Consider the following 6,540-nt stretch of genomic DNA (forward strand, 5'->3'; position numbering starts at 1 on the left):
GTGATTTTTTGCAGTTCATCTGCGGTTTTTTGTGTCCTAATTATGGGTGTGTGAATGATTAGGCCATTTCCATAACACCAGAAAGGAGGACACTTTGCGCTAGGGCTGCCACTAACGACTATTTTTATATCAATTAATATATCGACTAATTTATCACAATCATTTTCAACAATTTTACTTAAAAACATTTAATTTAACTTGCAACGTTGGCCTTCAGTAGTGTACTATAAAAAAGTTTAAATGTAAACAAGCCCTTGACAAAATGTAAAAGAGTAAAAAGGTACAAATTTGTAAACCAACATAACAAAAAAGAGAATATCAGCAAATGATTTTTATGTAGAATAGTGTTGTCACGATACCACAATTATGACTTTGATACGATACCAGACTAAAATACCTCAATACCGATACTGAATCCATACCATGGCAAAAAACTGTAAAAGTAATTGAATAATATGACAAAACTCACTTGTCCGGCCTGTTCCTGCCCTGCTTCACACAGAATATGAGCTCTGGCCCTTTAAGAGCTGCACGGACCACATTCATTGTAACACCCAATTTCTTACTCAACTCTGTATACTTTCACTAAAGACATCAGTGTTGCCAACTTAGCAATTTTGTCGCTAGATTTAGCAACTTTTCAGACTACCTTAGCAACTTTTTTTTCTAAAAGCACCTAGCAACAAATTTAGCAATTTTTTAATTTTATTTGGCAACTTTTAACAACTTCTGGAAAGTGACTCTAATCCAAACTACACACGTACAAGCTAGCTCAATAAGCCAAGCGGTTCATTCATAATTCCTTAAGATCGCTGTGGGAATGTGGAAATCGCTGTAAAAACCGGAAGATCATTTAGGTGGCATATTTACAGAGCACTGCATATGACATGCGGGAATAAACTAGTAGGCTAAATCATGCACACAATTTATAAATCGAGGGAACAAATGAGTAAATCGTGTGGACGGTTTAGCAAATCGAGGGAATTTTTTTTTTCCATTTTGCGCACTATATACTATTTTTTTCTTGCACGTCATGTGTGGGGCTCCGTACATATTAACTAACAACTTTACAAACAAATCTAAATTAGCATTTCAAATAATATCTATACGTTACATAATGGCGTAATTTTGCCTTATGATTACGTAATGACGTTATAGAGCAATGGCGTCACAACGTCATTTAGCAACTTTTAGCAACATCTCGATCTGCCTTTAGCAACTTCCCTGGAAAATTTGTTGGCAACAGTGAAAGACATATCCGACTGCGTTTACCCGAATACTCGACAGGACGGGCATTTTTACAGATTTTTCACCATTCAAACCCAATAATCCGCGAAACTGGCGTCGCGATCTGTCTGAGGGAAAGGCGGCTGCGCGCGCTTCAGGTCAGAGTCCGGCGCGCGCGAGCACGTCCTGGCCGCGCCGCACTTTTCTGACGCTTTATTTTTCCTGAGTATTTAACGGCTTCCATTGTTTAGTGAACGGTCACACACACGTCCTCACTGCTGTCACACTTCGACACACATTAAGATTAAGAAAAACTGCTCAGTCTTATTAGAGTGCTGTCATTTTTACAGTACTAGTACTAATACAATTTCATATCGTACCCAACTTACCCAGTCGACTAAAAATATTGATGTCGACTAATTAACAGCGTCAACGCAGTCGATTGTATCGACCAATCGCGACAGGCCTAGAATTTAGATAGGCAAGAATAATTGCATAGGACTCTGGTGTACTCGCAACTACAACACAATGTTGTCCATCATCAGTGTTGGGGAAACGCATTACAAGTAACTTGAGTTACGTAATAATATTACTTTTTCCAAGTTAGTAAAGTAACGCATTACTTTTCAAATTTACAACAAAATATCTGAGTTACATTTTCAAAAAAGTAACGCAAGTTACTTTTTCACATTAATTTGACTGACAGCTCTCCTGCCCCCATGTTGAGTTAGTGCAGAGGTGTGTGTGTGTGAACATGATGGTTATTGTAGTTCCAGACTAAATGTGAGCATTTATTTATCTCACTTGCACAATAAAGATTCTGTTCTCCTCAAAATGAGTAAAATCAGAGTACTATGCAAACCTCCAATAATTAAATGTTAAATAAAACAACTATTGTTATGCATAATCTACCTTTATATTTAATTTACCAATGTCTTGCTGCTGACCTTTGATGATGAAAATGACTAGATTTTTTGTTTTTATTTGTAAACTTTTTTCTCCTGCGTCCTATTCTCCATTATCCAGAGCTGCGCCCTCTAGTGTTCATGAGGGAATCTGCATTTTTACCTCAGCCTGGGGCTTATTATTTACATTTTGGTATGAAGACGTCTTTACATGTGCACAAAAATATAACTTTTTTGTTATAAAAAACAAAACAAAAACAAGCCCAGCCCAGGTGAGAAAAAAATTACGTAACGCAAAAGTAATGTAATGCATTACTTTTCTTAAAAAGTAACTCAATGAGTTACTTTTTTAGGGAGTAACGCAATATTGTAATGCATTACTTTTCAAAGTAACTTTCCCCAACACTGGACGTAGCCAGCATGTCATGGAGGCTTGTTTACGTTTTTAACCAATGATATATCAGATATGTATCTGACACCGCTTTCAGCCAATCATTAGTCTTACAGCATTAGATACTGAGCTGCGTCCCAATAAAGATTCTAGAGTGGGTTTTTATAGGCAGATTCAGCGCAACTCCAAAAAGGAGGACAAATGAGTGTCCGGCTGGAGGCTGTGCTGGACAATCCGGACGTATTGTCAGGGTGGTAAAAGTGGAACCAGTTGTGGGAATAACTGTTTATTAAATGACAAAAGCAGGAACACAGAGAAAAGAGAGTCCACGGTCAGAAGAGGAAACAGGGATGATGCTAGCCAGGTTCAAGGGAGTACCATGTCGACCCAACAGGGGGCGTTGGAGAAAGGATTCTCAGAGGGAATGGCAGAGCAGGCCCAAGCTGCAACACTGGAGAGTGGAGGTAGAAATGAGTGCAATCCAAAGACAATGAAGTAGGCGAGTTCACAGATGATCACCTGGTGACGTAATGTAAGGCAAGGACCAGACATAGCAGGGTTCAAAGGGGAAGAAATTACAGGCTTGACTCGAGACACATGAAAGACCGGGTGGACACGAGCAAAGACAGAAGGGAGCCTGAGCCGCACTGCCGCCGGACTTAATACTTTGGTAATGCGGTATGGCCCTAAGAACCTGGGTGCCAACTTGCGTGCTGGCACTTTAAGGGGCAGGTCCTTAGTCCACAGACATACTTGGCACATCTCCCCGCTCAGATGAGCGCCTTCCTGGCTCTTTCCCAAGTGCGTCTGCATCGTTGGACAAAGGCCTGGGCGGATGGGACAGCGGCATCAGGTTCCTGTGAAGCAAAAAGAGGAGGCTGATAACCAACCGAACTTTGGAAAGGAGACATACCAGTGGCTGCCACAGGGAGTGTATTGTGGGCGTACTCTGCCCAGGTAAGCTGCTGGCTCCAGGAGGCAGGATTGTGGGATGTCGGACAGCGGAGCATCCGCTCCAAATCTTGGTTAGCTCGCTCGGACTGCCCGTTGGTCTGCGGATGGAATCCCGAAGTCAGACTCGCAGAAGCACCGATTTGACGACAGAACTCCTTCCAAAAATGGGAAACAAACTGGGGCCCCCTGTCAGAGACCACATCTTTGGGAAGACCATGAATCCTGAAGATGTGATCGACTACCACCAGTGCAGTTTCCTTAGCAGAGGGCAATTTGGAAAGGGGAATGAAATGAGCCGCCTTGGAAAAACGGTCCACAACTGTCAAAAATCACAGTATTGCCATTGGAGGAAGGGAGGCCAGTGACAAAGTCCAAGGCAATATGGGACCAGGGGCGGGTGGGGATGGGCAGAGGCCGCAGCAGACCAACGGGAGGCTTGTTAGAAGTTTTATTCTGGGCGCAAACCGAGCAAGCTGCCACAAACTGTCTGACATCTTGGGATAGCGATGGCCACCAAAAGCGCTGGCGGGCAGAAGCCAGCGTTCTCCGCACACCTGGATGGCAGGCCAGCCTAGAAGAGTGACTCCACTCAAGAACCGAAGGACGCAACGACTCCGGAACAAACAACAGACCATTAGGGCAACCTTTTGGGACCGCCACCCCTCGCAAGGCCTCCCTGACACGCCTCTCACCCCCCCAGGAAACGGCCGCCACCACAACACCCCGGGGTAATATGGTGTCGGGCAACGCCTCGTCCCCCGGACTGGCAAAGAGACGCGACAGGGCGTCCGGCTTAATATTCTTGGACCCAGGCCTGTAAGAAAGGGTAAACCGACCAAAGAAGAGGGCCCACCTGGCCTGTCAAGAGTTCAACCTCTTGGCTGAACGAATGTATTCAAGATTCTTATGATCCGTCCAGACCAAGAAGGGCTCCGCCGCCCCCTCCAGCCAGTGTCGCCACTCACCCAAAGCCAGCATAACCGCCAACAGCTCCCGGTTACCGACATCATAATTCCGTTCAGCTGGGCTCAGACGGTGAGAGAAGTATGCACAAGGGTGCACCTTCCCATCCTGAGGGGATCGTTGAGAGAGGACCGCCCCAACCCCGACCTCAGAAGCATCAACCTCCACAATGAACTGCAGATCAGGGTCTGGAACAGACAAGACAGGTGCAGATGTAAAACATGATTTAAGTTTCGTAAAAGCTCCCTGTGCCTGCTCCGACCACCTGAAAGGGACCCGAGTGGAGGTTAGAGCAGTTAAAGGGTTAGTTCACCCAAAAATGAAAATTCTGTCATTAATTACTCACCCTCATGTCGTTCGACACCCGTAAGACCTCCGTTCATATTCGGAACACAAATGAAGATATTTTTGTTGAAAGCTGATGCTGAGAAAGGCTTCAGATAGGCCTCTATTGGCATTCAGTACATTTACCTTCCCAAGACCCATAAAAGGCACTAAAAACGTCGTTACAAAGTCCATCTCACCACAGGGACTCTACAATAATTTTACGATGCGACGACAATAGTTTTTATGCGCAAAAAAATCAAAATAACAACTTTATCCAACTTGTTCTTGTCTTCCGTGTGTGCCTCCACGACGCATGCATGAGAATATGACGCAGATCCGGCGTTCGGACACATGACCCAGAAGCGATTTGTTTACAAGCAGAGGAAGACGCGCGTGTCTAAGCTGTTGAATTCTACATTGATCGTGCTTTAGGTCTCGGCGTAGTTCTCAAAATGGGGTTAAAGTGTGCATTTCATGGATTCCCGAACGCTGGCGCTACGTCATATTCTCGCGCATGCGTCGTGGAGGCACACACGGAAGTCAAGAACAAGTTGGATAAAGGTGTTATTTTGATTTTTTTTTGCGCACAAAAACTATTGTCGTCGCATCGTAAAATTATTGTAGAGCCACTGTGGTGAGATGGACTTTGTAACGACGTTTTTAGTGCCTTTTCTGGGTCTTGTGAGTGTAAATGTACTGAATGCCAATGGAGGCCTATCTGAAGCCTTTCTCAGCATCAGCTTTACACTAAAATATCTTCATTTGTGTTCCGAATATGAACGGAGGTTTTACGGGTGTCGAACGACATGAGGGTGAGTAATTAATGCCAGAATTTTCATTTTTGGGTGAACTAACCCTTTAAGGGGGCAGCTGTCTGACTATAGTTCCTGATGAAGCGCCGATAAAAATTGGCGAACCCCAGGAACCGCTGCAATGCTCTACGAGAGTCGGGGACTGGCCACTCTGAGACGGCCCTTACCTTAGCAGGATCTACCATAACCCCTTCCGCCGAGATCATTTGTCCCAGGAACGTAACTGAGTCAGCGTGGAATGTGCACTTCTCCTCCTTGACCTAAAGTTGGTTCTCAGGTAACCTCTGCAGCACCTGACGGACATGCTGAGTGTGTACCTGCAAAGATGGGGGGAAAAAATCTAAATGTCATCAAGGTACACAAAGACAAATCGATTGATCATGTCTCTAAGCACATCATTAATCAGGGCCTGGAAGACCGCTGGGGCATTAGTAAGCCCGAAGGGCATAACCCGATATTCAAAGTGCCCAGTAGGGGTGTTAAAGGCGGTCTTCCACTCATCACCTTCCCTTATCCGAACCAAGTGGTAGGCATTGCGGAGGTCCAGCTTAGTGAAGATTTGCGCTCCCTGCAGCAGTTCGGGAGCAGAAGACCTCAACAGCAGGGGGTACCGATTCTTTATGGTGATCTCATTAAGCCCACGATAATCGATGCAGGGGCGCAAAGAACCATCTTTCTTCTCCACAAAGAAGAACCCCGCACCTGCAGGAGAAGAGGAAAAGCGGATGAGGCCAACCGCCAAAGACTCTTGGATGTACTTATCCATGGCCTCTCTCTCTGGCGCTGAGAGAGAGTAAAGGCGACCACGAGGCAGAGAAGTGCCTGGGAGGAGGTCGATGGAACGGTCATAGGGTCTGTGGGAAGGAAGTGAGGCCGCTCGGGACTTGCTGAAGACCCCCCGAAGGTCGAGGTACTCGGCAGGGACACCGGTCAGATCCTTAGTCTCCTCCACCTGAAACAC

The sequence above is a fragment of the Gobio gobio genome, assembly GCF_949357685.1.
Source record: "Gobio gobio genome assembly, chromosome: 19".
Classification (NCBI taxonomy): Eukaryota; Metazoa; Chordata; class Actinopteri; order Cypriniformes; family Gobionidae; genus Gobio; species Gobio gobio.